This window comes from Ascaphus truei, chromosome 5 (assembly GCF_040206685.1).
Source record: "Ascaphus truei isolate aAscTru1 chromosome 5, aAscTru1.hap1, whole genome shotgun sequence".
Classification (NCBI taxonomy): domain Eukaryota; kingdom Metazoa; phylum Chordata; class Amphibia; order Anura; family Ascaphidae; genus Ascaphus; species Ascaphus truei.
Window position 1 is genome coordinate 233028588 of NC_134487.1, and position 16833 is coordinate 233045420.

Below are 16833 nucleotides of genomic sequence, written 5' to 3' on the forward strand. Positions count from 1 at the left end.
TCAGGGTCCTTAACATGTACACAATAATTGTGAGCGCCTGGACATATTCTTCACCTTATACTGACAAGTTGGAGAGTTTGGAGAGAGAGAACGGGAGAGTTTGGAGAGAGAGAGTTTGGAGAGAGAGAGTTTGGCAGAGAGAGAGAGAGAGTTTGGAGAGAGAGAGAGAGAGAGTTTGGAGAGAGAGTTTGGAGAGAGAGAGTTTGGAGGGAGAGAGAGAGTTTGGAGAGAGATAGAGAGTTTGGGGAGTGAGAGAGTTTGGAGAGAGAGAGAGAGAGTTTGGAGAGAGAGAGAGAGAGAGAGAGAGAGTTTGGAGAGAGAGAGAGTTTGGGGAGTGAGAGAATTTGGAGAGAGAGAGTTTGGAGAGAGAGTTTAGAGAGAGAGTTTGGAGAGAGAGAGTGTTTGGAGAGAGAGAGAGTTTGGAGAGAGAGAGAGAGAGAGAGAGTTTGGAGAGAGAGAGAGAAAGTTTGGAGAGAGAGAGAGACAGAGAGAGAGAGTTTGGAGAGAGAGACAGAGAGAGAGTTTGGAGAGAGATATCTCATGGTAACAACAAGGGCTAATCATAGCACTTATTTTTATTTACACATTTACAATTCCACTTTCTTTTTTACATAAAGACGACGTTTTCTTGGAGAAAGTTTATCTCCCCTTTCTTACTTTTATAGCATCAAATACAGTCCAAAGAGCTTTGCTGTGTTTAAAACAAGAAAAGTAAATCGGTCTTGATACGGCTAACTTTGTATTTTCCCATCCACAGTACCACTAATGTTTGACTATATAGTCGCTCTGATTTCTCATATGTTTGGCTCTGCTGGTTGCATGCAATCATCTGTTTGTAGGGTGTTAGTATGTTTGGGGGGGGGGAGTTATTTGTATGATTAGGGTTTGGGGAGGGGGGGACTCATTTCATGGTGATGAGGGAGTTGGACAGAAGCAGGAATAGGAGTTGCCATGGTCTTGCTGGCATTGGATCTGACAATCTCGTTATTCTTAACGAGTTGCAGGCTCATAAACCCTGAGGGGGCCTGGTGGAGATCAAACAAACCCCAAATGTTTTGTTTTGTTTTAGGGAGCGAGAGGTTAGTGTGTAAACACTTCATATAGCAGAGCAGAGCCCTCAATGAAAGTGATTGGGTTAAACGCTGCTGGACATGGCGAGGAGGTCAGTAATACTCTCCACCCCGTCCCATCGCCAGAAATGCATCACTCGCAATGTGGACAATATGAAGATATTTTTCTTGGATGCTCCAGACTCAGCACAAAATGATAAACACATTGTAACAGGATGACACGCGAGACACTCGTGACAGGACGGACCGGGCCAAGGCCTGAAGTAAAAGGAATTTACACGAGGGAGGCACCCCTGTATAAAGGAGTCAGCATCCAGATTGCAACACAGCTCCACCGAATAACTTATTACCAATGAAGGAAAAAGTAGATAAGGCCGGTCACGAGTGCCCTATTGTAATAAAATTAAGAAATGAATAGCAAGACTGCTCCCGGAGTGCCTTATTGCTTGTTATAATGACAGATCCCAGAATGCCTTATTGCAGTAACCTCAGTGTGTGTTATCTTCCAATAACGTGACATTACAGGCATACCCCGCATTAACGTACGCAATGGGACTGGAGCATGTATGTAAAGCGAAAATGTACTTAAAGTGAAGCACTACCTTTTCCTACTTATAGATGCATGTACTGTACTGCAATCGTCATATACGTGCATAACTGATGTACATAACGCATGTGTAACAGGCTCTATAGTCTCCCCGCTTGCGCACAGCTTCGGTACAGGTAGGGAGTCGGTATTGCTGTTCAGGACGTGCTGACAGGCGCATGCGTGAGCTGCCGTTTTCCTATTGAGCGATATGTACTTACTCGCGAGTGTACTTAAAGTGAGCGTCCTTAAAGCGGGGTATGCCTGTATGTAACTATTGCCGTTATTCCGATCCAGACACTGAAATCGAGCTTTTGCCGAAGTGCAGAGAGAGAGGAGAGGGAAATAATGCTGTTATTTAAATCATGCCTAACTGGCAGCATCTCAGACCTTGCAAAAGCCATATTACAGGCAGGGTTGCCACCTTCTATTGAAGGCCACCCCAGAAGGGGAAACAAAAAAGAAAAAAAAACCCTTACTTGATGGCGTGGTGCGGCGGTGTATCCCGGCATCCTGCTGCAATTCCCCCTCCAACTGCAGCGAACATGGCTGCGTGGCGTCAAATGACGCTGCGTTGCCATGGCAACGTGACGCCGCATGACGTCGCGTAGCGTCCGGTTGCCATGGCTACGTGGTGTCATTTGACGCCGCGCAGCCATGTTACCTGCAGTTGAAGGGGGAATTGCAGGAAAATAACGGAGAATGTCGGAGACCCTGCTGCACCACGCCAAACCCCGCCGCCACCCGGAGATTTTCAACGGCAACCCGTAGCCCAGATGTAAGTGCCCGAAACCCGGAGTTTCCAGGTCAAACCCGGAGGCGTGGCAACCCTGATTACAGGTACTGGATGGGAGTTTTAGCTATAACCTAAATGCAATGTTAAGTTCCTGCGTTAACGTTAACCAGGGCAGGCTAAGAAATTTGTGGGGCTCGGTGCCGTGGGGTTTTGGCGGGCCTCTTATCTCCTCCTACGATGATGTGTTATGAAGTTGTGGCATCATGTAACGTCAAGGCGCCCTGTGACATCACATTGTTATGGCAATTTCAGCGCCATGTGGCGTTACATTGTCATGACCATGCAGGAACCATATGACTTTGCGGCTCCATGACAACGCAACGCTGCAGAAGATGGCAAGAGACAGAGGCCCCATGCTCTCCCCCGGCAATCAGTTTAACAGTTGTGGGGAAGAGCACAGGGGCCTCTGTAACCGGGGGTGCACAATCACCGACAGTACTGCCATCCAGCCAGCCCTTACCTTAACAGACTTTAGTGGATATGCAATGTTATGATAACGCCTCATTTCTATATAATTTGCTTGTCATTATCACCAACGTCAGTTATCGTTAACGCTGCGCTCTTTACAGGAGAAAACAAGACTTAACGTAATTGTTATTCACCTTTGAAGATACAACGTTAGTGTTAACATTGTTTAAAAGAGCTTTGTGTATCTGGGCCTACTGTAAGTGGCTTAATGCATCATCAATGTGATACATCTACTGGCTTTACATGACAACGGGGGGTTATTATACATTTGTATAAAGCACCCAGAATGTATACAACTTGTTACAATGCAGACATACTCAAGGATATATAAAGACATCCATAATACTATTACAAGGATTCAAGCGGGCTCTCTAGCTCCCTAATGCACTATGAATATCTATCCTGGAGCTAGGGTCACGTGTTGAGGTATGAATAGCTTCAGTTAGCTTTAACTCATGTCTTCCCTCTTCCAAAGCATGACAAGTCCTTAATGTCTTTCTTAACTTTATTGCAGGAGTAGAAAACACAGGAACTTGTAGGTGTCGTGTAGGCAGAGAGTGCTTCTCTATGTGGGATGCTTCTATGAGGTTAGACTATGGTAAGAGAGAAAGGCCTTACCAGGGGTGGATGCAGACAGGACTGTACTCACTGTGATCTAGGGTGGAAAGGAAGTGAGAAGCAGTGTGGGTAAGGGAATAGCCTTGGGACAGACTATCTTAAAACAAACAGAAGGGGGGGGCAGACTAGCCCATTCTGGAGAGAAAGGCTGGGGCTGCTATGGCAACTCACAGAATGTCTGAGGGAACTACAACATGTAGCAATAATGTTGCATTTTACATGTAGCGTTGCTGCTGGGACAGGGAAAACTGACAGGCAATTAAGCAAGGGAGAAATGGATCCCATAACTAAAGGAAGGACAAAGGAACATGGAATCTAGTTCCAGGACACTCCCCGTCTGGTATCTGTAGATACCACTATATAACAAACTATGTGGAACATATGTGCAATGCATAACAAAGATAACATCACATTCTCAAACAGTACAAGAGTCCATGTCCACATAGCGAAGTGACACCGGCCGGTATCACTGGTATCAATGTCCCATGGCCAAGGTTCTTTGGCAAAGGATGCAGAGTGGATGCACAGCTCCAGGTTTGCTGGTTGCACCACAATGTCTTTGTGTAAAAGTCTCTGGTGCTGTTTCCTTTTTAGCCTTGTAAGAGAACAGTCTTTTTGTCTCTGTAGTTTTGCCCACAGAGTGCACCCCCTTGCAGGTATGCCAGTCGTGGTAGCATGTCGCTCTATCACCTGGCGTTTGGCAAAAGGAGATGGCTTTTGGCTCCTTGCGGAAGCGGAACAACACTCCTGGAAGACTGGTTGTCGTGTCTACTCCAGTAGAGAGGGCGTCGTTCAGGGGGACTCCATGGAGCTGAGCGCTGGGGCTGAACACTATCCGGATTTGATCGGGTTCCTGAGGGTGGTCGGCCCCAGATGATTGGAGGTACCAGCATTCTTCACCTTCCTTCATTAGAGGTGCTGGCTTTGCGTGGCCGGTAAGGAATACTTTCTGGATGAAGGCCACAAAGTTGTTTTTGGTCTCCGGTTCCCTTTGTAGGTCGCAGAGGTGCGAAGTGAACCTAGAGATGGCATGTTCTCCACTGTTTGGGAAGCGCCTTCTTGGTGAACGGAATGGTAGCGGGTTCACCCAACTGCCTGGTCCGTCTTTGGAGAGCTCCTTGGTTGTTGACCTCGGGAATCCTCTATCTTCCCTCAATGGTGTTTGTTTGTCGTCGTTCCTTGTCGTCTGGAACGCTGTGCACCGTAGGTCGTCGGTGCTTTTCTCTTGTACGAGAACATCTCCACGTAATTTGGTGAAACGCCTTTGTGTCTCTTTGTTGACTGCCCTCAGGAGGTTGTTCTCTCCCTGGACATGACGAAGAACAGTCTCTTTTGTCCTTGTAAATCCTTTTGGGAAATGTCTCTGCAACGGTCTCCCCTTACGTGTGTGAACGAGCAGCCCTTTTGACACTGTGGCTTCACCTGTAGGGCGCAGTCTTTTGCGGTTATGCCAGCCGTGACAGCTGGCTGCTTTATCGCTGGATACTCTGTGGAGAGGAACGACTGTACGTCCTAGCCGTGCTATTGCTCGCGAGAGGATCGTCCGATTGTTTATTGTATTTTGGATGACCCCTTTGTCGGTCACCTTTGGGAGGTTACTTCCTTCCTTTGGTGGAGTCGACTCGTCATCTTTGGTTATCTGAACCGCTAAGCATCTTGGGCCATTGTCACATCCCTCCGATGCAAGGATATTTTTGTTGACCTCAGGGCTATGACCTTGTCTTTTCTCTTCACTTGGCCCTTCGGTCACTTGGAGATAGCCAAGACATGGTTCAGAGAGAGATGTGTGTCCACATTCTGTTACTACCGTTCTGCAGGCGTCGACATAGTCTCGTCCGTGCTCTTTGTCGGTGCACGCGTTGCCCACTATCACCCATCCTAGGTCAAGTCTTTGGGCGTATGGCGCGTTGTGGGGTCCGTTAAGCTGTTTACGGACTTTATGTACCCTCATGATGTCCCTACCGAGCAGTAGCAAGATCTTGGCGCCTTGTTCTACCGGCAGGATGTAGTTGGCTATTCCTCTGAGGTGCGGGTAATGGCGTGCCATGTCCGGTGTGGGAATCTCGTCCCTGTTTGTGGCCATGTGGCTGCACTCGATGAGTGTGGGGAGAGCTATCTTCACTCTGTTATCCACTGAACGTATGACGTAACCGCTTGCTCTTCTCCCTGTTGACTCAGTTGACCCTGCACAGGTTCTGAGGGTGTAGAGTGAGGCATTGTCCTGTAAGTTGAATAGGTTGAAGAACTCCGTCTTCGCCAATGATCTGTTGCTTTGGTCATCGAGGATCGCATACATCCGAATAGCCTTCTCAGGTTGTCCCTGGGGGTGCACTGCAACAAGGCATATTTTGGAGCAGGACATTTTGTCACCTTCTTTTCCGCAAACCTCAGTGCGCTGAGATGTGACGGATGTTGGCTCCCCTTCTCCTTCCTCCCCGCCATGCTCCGCTACGGAGGATGGGTTGTTGAGTTGGTGAGGTGTCAATGCCTCTGGGTGTAACGATGTCACGTGCTTGTCACTTTTGCACACCGTACATTTGATTTCTTCTTTACAGTCTTTGAATAAATGAGTTGTGGAAGCACAACATTGGAAACAAGCTCCCCATTCCCTGAGTAAGTTCTTTCGCTCCTCTGTGGGTTTCATTCTGAATCCGATACACTTGTTAAGTGGATGCGGCCTTCTGTGTATAGGGCATTCTTTGTTAAGGTCCCTTGGTTTCTTGTCTCCGCCGATCGACCGATCGGGAGTAGTTTGGGTCGTGGGAGGCACGTTCGTCCTGCGGACCGAGATGGGTGTTTCGGTGTTACCGTATCTCGCCACTGGTCTCTCTGTCCTCAGGCTGCTTGCACTGTGTGTGGTTTGCGCACCTAAGAAGAAGCTGGGGTCGTTCCTTGTCCTGGCTGCTTCACGAATGAAGCTCAAGAAAACTGAGAATGGGGGGTAGACGACTTGTTTCTCCCTTTTGTATTTGGAGCCTTGTGAAATCCACCTTTCTTGGAGGTTGAAGGGTAGCTTCTCCAGGATGGGTCTCACTCCACGAGCTGAGTCTAGGACTTTGAGACCTATTAAGGAATGGTCTTTCCTTGCGAACTCCAGTTCTTGCAGCAGGTCTCCAAGATCTCGTAACTTCGAGTAGTCTTTAGTTGTGATCTTGGGGAAGCTTTCGACTCTTTTGAAGAGCGAATCCTCGACTGCTTCGGGGCTGCCGTAGGATTCTTCCAGTCTTTCCCACACTAGGTCAAGACCTACTTGGGGTTGGTGCGCATTTGCTGCCCGCAGTCTATTCGCGTACTCTCTGGATTCGTTCCCCAGGAACTTGAATAGCAGGTTGAGCTCTTCCCTTGCTGAGAAGTCCAAGCTCTTGATTGCGTCTTTGAACGTGAACTTCCACGTCCGGTAGTTCTCAGGGCGGTCGTCGAAGCAGATGAGCCCTGCTTGTACCAGGTCGCGCCGGATCATATACTTGGCTATGTCTGTCAGGCCTGAGGCATCGGCGTGTTTGTCCCGTTCTGAGGTAGTTGCTGGGAGGGTCCGTGCGGTAGCCTCTTCCTTGGCGTGGACGCGTGATGACTGCTGGTCGGTGTGAGGGGCTGTGTTTCCCCGTGTGGGTGTACCTGGATGGCGAGCCCGTTGTAGTGCACCCGTGTGTGTGCTGGCGTGTGGATCACTGTTGCGGCTGTGGCTATCCCAGGCAGCATGTGCCATTGGCGGAGCAGCGTCTCCTCCTCGTGGACCTAGCAAGTCTTCGGTGTCTGTGGTGTCACTCCCTCCGTGTTGAGATGGTGCGCTGATGTTTACGCTGAAGAGGCTCCTTACGTAGTCTTCAGTGCGTTGGGCTGGATCCTCTGAGGCTATCCGTCTGTACGGTAGCTCCCCGCCGTCCTGTCTCACGGCGGCTTCTAAGACTTCGGCTTGGGCTATGGCGGCAGCGGCGTCCTCTTCTTTGCTTAGAGCCTCTAGATCCGCGTCTAATTAGGCCTTTCTACGTGCATTGGCAGCGGCGGTGGTAGCAGCGGCGACGGCATTGGCAGCGGCATTGGCGGCGGTAGCAGCGGCGGCGGCTTGGCAGCGGCGGCGGCGACCTGCTCCTCCTCTTCTATGCGCGCCTTTTCTGCCCTTACGGCTGCTTCTCTCCGACCATATTCGGCCCTGGCACGTGCGGCCTCTGCGGTGGCTCGCGCCTTGGTAGCGTTTGCGCTAGACGCGTGAGATTGCGCTGATCTTGCTGACCTTGATGAGTGTCTGGATGTGCTGAAGCGCTGTGATGCAGTTTCCAGCAAAAGGTCCTTTCTCTGGTCTTCGGCCTCAGTGATAGTGGTCTGCACGAAGCCGTCACGCTCCAGGTCAGTTGCCTCCTGCTGGTCACGTTCGCTGAGGCTTTCCTCCGTGTTAATTCTTTTTAGGTTGGCGAGATATGTTTGTGACAGCATTTGGTAATGTTTGTGACTTGACCTCAATTGGGCTATAGCTTGCCTAATTTGTTTCTCCTGATCGCTAGTACTTGCAACGTTACATATTTCACGACCAGTGTCCTCCCAGGCCTTCTCTAACTTTTCGCGGTGTGCTTCAATGTCAGTCTCATATTTTTCGCGGGCCTTTTGTGTCAGTGTGACTGTCCGTTTGGGCCTTGCGCCTGCCTGTGCCTGTTGCGGTTGCACGGCGTTCTCTGTGTTCTGCCATGCTGTAGGTGTGTGTAGGCCTTTTGCCAGTGCGTGTGGCGTGCGGTCTTTTACCTTGTCAGTGATGGGCGTCTGTCTCAGATGGTGCCGAGCGGTGTCCTGCAGCGTGCAGCGTAGGGGTAGCTGTACTCACAGGTGTCTCGTGGCTCTGACCCGTGTCCTGGCGGGTGTCCGGTGGCGTGGCCCTTGATGGCGCTGGCCGTGGGGACGTGTGCAGGGGTAGGTTAGATGGTGGACTCAAAAAGACAGAGAAGGCGATCAAGGCTCTGTGTGTAAAGTGCACTCAGTCTGCAAAGCTGCTGCCTTAGGTGTAGGGTTGAAGCTGGCTGTGCCCAGTGTGAATCTGCTGCTTGTCCAGAGACTATTCTGTATAGCATAAAGTCTATGAGTAGTAGCTCCTGTGTGATTCCCTAACACAGGTCTTTGTTTTACTGTGCTGTTTAAACTGCTGCTTGTTTTGCAGAAAGCTGTAGCTGTTTGCTGTATAGCTGTGTAGAGCTGCACTTTGTAGCATGAAGGCTGTGAGTGATAGCTTCTGCGTAGACCTCTAGTACACGGTCTCTCTCTTACTATCCTGGAGCTAGGGTCACGTGTTGAGGTATGAATAGCTTCAGTTAGCTTTAACTTATGTCTTCCCTCTTCCAAAGCATGACAAGTCCTTAATGTCTTTCTTAACTTTATTGCAGGAGTAGAAAACACAGGAACTTGTAGGTGTCGTGTAGGCAGAGAGTGCTTCTCTATGTGGGATGCTTCTATGAGGTTAGACTATGGTAAGAGAGAAAGGCCTTACCAGGGGTGGATGCAGACAGGACTGTACTCACTGTGATCTAGGGTGGAAAGGAAGTGAGAAGCAGTGTGGGTAAGGGAATAGCCTTGGGACAGACTATCTTAAAACAAACAGAAGGGGGGGGCAGACTAGCCCATTCTGGAGAGAAAGGCTGGGACTGCTATGGCAACTCACAGAATGTCTGAGGGAACTACAACATGTAGCAATAATGTTGCATTTTACATGCAGCGTTGCTGCTGGGACAGGGGAAACTGACAGGCAATTAAGCAAGGGAGAAATGGATCCCATAACTAAAGGAAGGATAAAGGAATATGGAATCTAGTTCCAGGACAATATCCTATAAATGTTCTTTAGTGTAATTGTTCACAGGGCTTGTGAAACTCTGGATGAACAATTGCTGTTACACCTACATTATATACTGTACACTTATTGTCATTTACAGTTGTAGTATCTACTTGTTATATTGACATGCTGTATTGTACATATTGTTCTTATAAACAAAATATATATTGCAGATATACACACATTGTACATGTATTGAATATTCTGCTGTTATATATATATATATATATATATATATATATATATATATATATATATATATATATATATATATATATATATATATATATATATATATATATATATATATATATATATATATATATATATATATGCAAATACAACTGTATGCTCATCTGCATGTCTTAGGCAGGTCTGCAACCCCGCCTTTCCCCATTATCACCCAGCATACAGCACTTCCACTGCAGCAAGGGATTCTGGGAAATGACATGCAAATGAGCACACAGTGTCACTTTTTGCCTCAAAAACCATTTTTAACATGGTTCCCTATAGGCTATATATATATATATATGTGTTAATTTTGGAGTTGAAATTGGAGGTGAAGATTGGAGGTTTATTTGTACACTTTTATCCTCCAGTACCTTTGAACTCTCTCCTCCTGCAACTCACTATGCCCTCCCTATTTCTTTTTCTGTTTACTGTTTCCTCACTCCTTTGTGAGCATTTCTATTCTCTACAACATCTCCACTCCCCACTGCACCATTATTTATACACCTCTCTCCCAACAACTTCTTTACCCCTCAATAAAAAACACCCACACAAATCCTCTATTCACACCCTCTATCTACTCCTTCCTGCTGCTGGGGATCTTCCCTAAGCCTGAAGCCAGACATACACACCTGATCTCACTCATGCCTCCCTGACACCTCTTCCCCTGTAAATGGTGTTAACCTTTTCATTTAACACTGACCTTCCTTAAATTTTACCCCACAAATCAAGCATCCCAATAGCCTGCCCTCATGGCTAATGTCCCACACTCAGTCACTCCTACCACCCATTGTGGCCAAGCACTGCCATCTACAGCACTTACTCCCTCACCTACTGTCTCTGTAAGTTTCCCATTAAACCTCTTAGATTGTAAGATCTTTGGGGCAGGGATTTCCTTTCCTATTGTCTGATTTTGCTGCACTTATTGTATAATTATAATTCCCTGTACTGTATTCTTTGTGAAGCGCTGAGTACACTTTTGGCGCTATATAAATAAAGACATACAATACAATATATATATATACACTAGCTGAGAGCCCCGGCGTTGCCCGGGATGTTTGTGGTGTGGGGGTGGCATTTGGGTGGGGAGTGGTCCACGCGGCCCATGGCGGTGTGCGGTGGTACTGCTGCTGTGGCTGTACTGATGGTGATTGTATCGGTGTGCTGATTTGGGAGGGTTTGTTGCTGATGTGGGGGTGCGGATGTGGGTGTGCCGATGGGGGAGGTGCGAAGGTGCCAATGTGTGGCTGCTGATGGGGGCTGGGAATGGTGGGGAGCCGAGAATGCCAGTGTGCTGGGGGGGGCATGGGATACCGGTGTGCTGATGTGGTGGTGCTGGGGATAGTGTGTGTGTGTGTGTGTGTACGTGTGTGTGTATACATGTGTGTATACATGTTTGTGTGTGTGTGTGTATACATGTTTGTGTGTATACATTGTATGTGTGTGTGTGTGTGTGTGTGTATAAGTGTGTGTGTGTGTGTGTGTTTGTACATGTGTGTGTGTGTATGTGTATGTGTGTGTGTATGTCTACGTGTGTGTGTGTGTACATTTGTGTGTGTATACATGTGTGTATACATGTTTGTGTGTATATATGTTTGTGTGTGTATACATGTGTGTGTGTGTGTATACACATGTGTGTGTATACACGTGTGTGTATACATTGTGTGTGTGTATACATTGTGTGTGTGTATACATTTGTGTGTGTGTATACATGTGTGTATACATGTGTGTGTATACATGTATGTGTGTGTGTATACATGTGTGTGTGTGTATACATGTGTGTGTGTGTGTGTGTATACATGATGTGTGTGTATACGTACGTGTGTATGTATACGTACGTGTGTGTGTATACGTGTGTGTGTATGTCTGCATGTGTGTGTGTATGACTCCATGTGTGTGTGTGTACATGTACATGTGTGTGAGTATACGTGTACATGTGTGTGTGTGTACGTGTCTACGTGTACGTGTGTGTGTCTACGTGCGTGTGTGTGTCTACGTGTGTGTGTGTGTCTACGTGTGTGTGCGTGTCTACGTGTGTCTGCGTGTCTACGTGTGTCTGCGTGTCTACGTGTGTCTGCGTGTCTACGTGTGTCTACGTGTGTTTGTGTTTGTGTGTATACGTGTGCCTGCGTGTATACGTGTGCCTGCGTGTATATGTGTGCCTGTGTGTATACGTGTGTCTACGCGTGTGTGTATACGTGTGTACACGTGTGTGTGTATACACGTGTGTGTATACGTGTGTGTGTGTGTACATGTGTGTGTATACGTGTGTCTACGTGTGTGTGTATACGTGTGCCTACGTGTGTGTGTATACGTGTGTATACGTGTGTCTAAGTGTGTATATGTGTGTGTGTACGTGTGTATACGTGTGTGTGTATACGTGTGTGTATATATATACGTGTGTGTATACATGTGTATACGTGTGTCTGTGTGTATACGTGTGTTTGTGTGTATACGTGTGTCTGTATAGGTGTCTGTATAGGTGTGTGTGTGTGTCTGTGTACGTGTATGTCTACGTGTGTGTGTGTGTGCCTACATGTGTGTGTCTACATCTGTGTGTGTGTGTCTACATGTGTGTGTGTGTGTCTTATGTATAGAGATATATATAGTGTGTGTGTGTTTGTGTGTACGGAGGGATCAGGCTGGAGATGAAGGAATGTGTGGGGGAGGGGTGGGGAGCTGCTTACCTTACAGTCGGCAGCATCTTCCTCGTGCAGGCCGGGAGACGGACCCTGCAGTCATCTGGTACGGAGGGGCGGGGATCGGACGGGAGCCGGACAGAGGGCATGTGGAGGGGGGGGGGGAAGCTGCAGGGAGAGCAGCACGGGGCATGTGGAGGGGGGAGAGCAGCACTGGGCATGTGGAGGGGGGGAGAGCAGCACGGGGCATGTGGAGGTGGGGTGAGCAGCACGGGGAATGTGGAGGGGGGGGTGAGCAGCACGGGGCATGTGTGGGGTCCCTCCTGCAAGGGGGTGTGAGCTTGGGGGGGGGGGTGAGGTGTGTGTGTGTGTGTGACAGTGTGTGTGTGTGTGTGTGTGTGTGTGTGTGTGTGTGTGTGTGTGTGTGTGTGTGTGTGTGTGTGTGTGTGTGTGTGTGTGTGTGTGTGTGTGACACGGTGTGTGTGTGTGTGTGTGTGTGACACTGTGTGTCCTTTGGCCCGTCACTCCGCCTCAGGCCAATGAGAGGTGTGCGGGGGTGGCCCAAGGGACCAATGAGATTTCCCCTAGGGACATCCAGACAGGCAGGCATCAATTATATAGTATAAGATTCAGTGTTACTGACAGTGCATGTATTTTTGTGCTACAGATGTATACATTTATATTATAGAAACAATGTAATATGTGTGTGTGTGTGTGTGTGTGTGTGTGTGTGTGTGTGTGTGTGTGTGTGTGTGTGTGTGTGTGTGTGTGTGTGTGTGTGTGTGTGTGTGTGTGTGTGTGTGTGTGTGTGTGTTTATATGTTCAGTTCCAAAGTGCAGGGAAACAGCTTCAGGCGAGGGAATCCTGCTTGTGCGGTCAACACAACATAGACAAAATTTTCTTCAAAATGCAGGTCTCCTCAAAGACAGGGGTACAAAGTAGAGCGCTACTCACAAGTTCATAATGCAATTCTCCATTTAATGTGACAGCCAAGAACAGAGGAATAACAACATTTCAGGTCCCATATGGACCTTTCATCAGGTGTGTGTACCACAGGCACTCAGAGGTCTTGAATATAGAAATATAATTTATTTATGGCGAGTCAATGTTTTGGTCCTATCCAGGTTCGAAACGTTGACTAATTTTAAATAAGTTGTATTACTATATTGAAGGCCTCCGAGCTCCTGCGGATATCTTCTTACACTTATAGCTTATGCCCATGTGCACAGGACAGGATCACCTTTGAGTGCCACGTTACCCATCACTAACTAACTGAATATATATTGCCCTTTTCTACCAAAAAAGGTGGGGATACTGTGGTCCTCCAACAATCTTTCTATGAGAAGCTATTAACACAGTAGCTATCTGCGCATGAGTGAGATGGCTACTATGTTAATAGCTGACATTTACAGGGGTGAGCAAACTTTATAAGTCGAGCCCCCGCTTTTCATCCGTGATATTAGTTGGGCCCTCCCCCCTGCCTGATGTAATCCAAAACACATCGGGAAAAAAAACGTTATTAATCTGTATACAATATAAATGTGAATACATATGTTTTTTTTAAATAAATGAGTGTAGTAGTATAAGATAATACTGACTGTATTTTTTTCTCTCTCACATCCCCCCTCCTTCTCCTCTGTCTTACCCCCTCCTCCTCCTCTCTCCCACCCCTCATCTCTCTCGCCCACCCTCTTCATCATTTCTCTCACCCACCACCCTCATCTCTCACTCACCCGTCCCCCTCTCATCCCCCTCTCATCCCCCCCATGAGAGTGAGCAACTGGGATTGAGTGAAGGAGGGGTAATTGATGGAGGTGGGGAGAGTGAGGAGAGAGGGGGTGAGAGAGAGTGCGGGGTGATGGGGGAGAGTGACCGAGTGAGGAAGAGAGGGGGTAAGTGAGAGAAATACATGGGAAGAGGGGACTCGCGAGGTGCAAAATGGGGGGGGGGCTGGCAAGACCACCGACATAGGAAGCGGGGGACCCCTGTTGAAACTCTTGTCCTGTGCCCCGGGAAATCTGTCGGCGGCCCTGTATATACAGTATATTTCGCAGCCATAGACACACAATCTGATAATGACTGTTAGAAAAAAATATTGTCCACAATTTTTCTTCATCTCTCATGCTTTTTCTCTCCCTCTCTTACTAACCCTCTCTCTACCCTCCCCGTTCCCCCACTCCTTTCTTCCCTTCACTCTCTCTGTCTCCCTCCCCCTCCTTCCTTTTCTATCTCTCCCCCTCCCCCTCTCCCCATCTCTCTCTCTATCCCCCTTTCTGTCTGTCTCTCTCCCTCTCTGTTTCTCTCCCTCATTTCCTGATGAGGCGTTAGTGCCAAGCCTGAGTCAGCGGCTCTGCTCCGGAATGGGGGGGTGATTGCTGCACACAGGGGCTTGGGGCAGTGTCTGAGCCCCAGCCTCACCCAGAGAGCCTGGTGGACTCGGAGCCGGTTGCTCCACAGAGAAAGGCATGAGGGGAGCACAGGAGGAGGCATGATGGGGCACAGGAGGGATCGTAGGAGGGGGCACGATAGGGCACAGGAGAGAGCATAAAAGGGGATATAGGAGGCAGCACAGGTTCTGATAGGGTTAACTTTTTCATTCTAGAAAGGACAGGTGTAGCACAGGCAGCAGTAGTGCCAGCCTCCCCATCTCACATACACACACTGCTACACCATGACATGTATACACATCACAGGTACAGCATTGGCAGCTGTAGTGCCAGCCTTCCCCACACACACACACACATACCATGACATATACACAATAACACAACACAGGTAATTCTTAGAACCTTGTAATTACACTAATCCATCACATAGCACAGAGAATTCTGCACAATACAGCACTGATGAATCCCCCCCACCCCCCCACGTCTGATTATAAAACCTCAGACGCAGCATCATCTCTGTGTTTTGTCTTCTGTTTCCCAACATCCTCTGTCTCCCTTAGAAGTTGTGACACCCTCAGGGATGTATGTATTTAATTGACAGAATGCCTTCAGTTCTTACTTCATTGGTACTGCGCAGTGTAACATTGCAGTTGTGAAAGTATCCGTCATGTTTAATCTTTAGCTAAATTCTAACAGGATGAGACACACACTGGAGCAAACAAACAATTTTGTGCAACATTTGCCAATTATATGATTTGTTGCAGGACATGATACTACGTATTCAATACAAAAATAATCGATTCTAGAGAATGCTAAATGTGGTGCTGAATGAAATGTGTAATCCTTCTCCTTTGGGTGCCATAGCCCCCAAATATCCCATAGTGCTATATCTTGTATGCATCTTGCCAAATATGTATCTTTTTAATTTTGTCTGCCTAGTGTCTTTTTTGGCGGGTTTGATTTATCCAATTTTATATCATATACTATATGTAACAGTGTGTATATAAGAAGAAGGCGAGGGATGGACTTCTGGGATGCGCGCCTAAGAAGATGGCCGCTTAACCTTGCAGCTCCTCATCTGACCATTCACATCCGCCTTCTCAAGCCACGAGGGCTGTAATCTCTATGCCAGAGTGCATGTCAGAGGGATCCTGAGCGTCACGTCACTACAGATGAGAACAGAGCCTGTGCTATGGAGACTGAAAATAGGTGACTGCTCTTTTGCTCAGCACATGGCCACTTAGGTGTTGTCAAATCTCATGCCCTCTATTTCCCAGGAGTTCCTCTCTGTGAAAAGCTGCTTGCTGGAATGAATGGCTCTGCTTTACGTCAACAAGCTGCTCTCTTGTAATCTAGTAGGAAACAGCTTGACGTATCTCCAAACCATCTACCCTAAATTGGATCCTTTTGCTACCCTCAGTCAAGAATCTTGTGATCAGACTTACTGTCCTGAGGACCAATGGTGAATCAGAACTGCTACACTACCAAATATCTCTTACATTGTTGGTTGATGATGCTCCATACTTTGATTACAAATATACCACAATATCTCTCGAGACAGCCTCCATTCTTTCTGGATTGCTCTCACAAAATCACACTACAGTACAAGCATAAAGGGAGATTGATGACAGTGATACTGTCCGCCCCCCAAAACCAAATGAACGTTTTGAAGACCTATGAGAAAGAAACATCTCTCATCTGCTTGGACCATAAACTCTAAGAAACCTCTATATCTATATTATATATCTATTCTATATCTGCCCATTTAGTGGGAATGGCCCAATCGGCTGCTTCAGTGAATATAGAATAAGCCATTTAGGGGGTTATGCTGTATAGTGCATTGGTGCCAATCGGGCCCTAAGGCACGTAAACTCCCATTGACTTGCAGAAACGCACTTTGGAGTATAACTTTTTAAGAACATCATTTTTCAAAGTCGTCTACAAGGAGAGGCTCGGAGATTAAAGACATTGACTCTGAAAACAAGGACACGAAGTTTGAAGCAAGGGAACCTGGTTTCAATCCCAGTGTCAACTCCTTGTGACCTTGGGCAAGTCACTTTATCTCCCTGTGCCTCGGGCACCAAAAACATAGATTGTAAGCTCTACAGGGCAGGGATGGTAAAAATCCTATGTACAAAAATTCGGAATCAAATTTCAACCACACACCGGTCAACCCACAAATCTGATATTTCCCCAGTCGAACCGACTAAAACTAGGTGGAGCAACTTCCAA

General features: G+C 47.6%; 1 protein-coding gene across 1 annotated transcript in view; it reads right to left on the reverse strand.

Moving 5' to 3' along the window:
• The window catches only part of AEBP1 (AE binding protein 1), a 99387-nt gene that overhangs the window by 56556 nt on the left and 25998 nt on the right, over nt 1–16833 (reverse strand). The gene's annotated exons all lie outside the window — the stretch shown is intronic.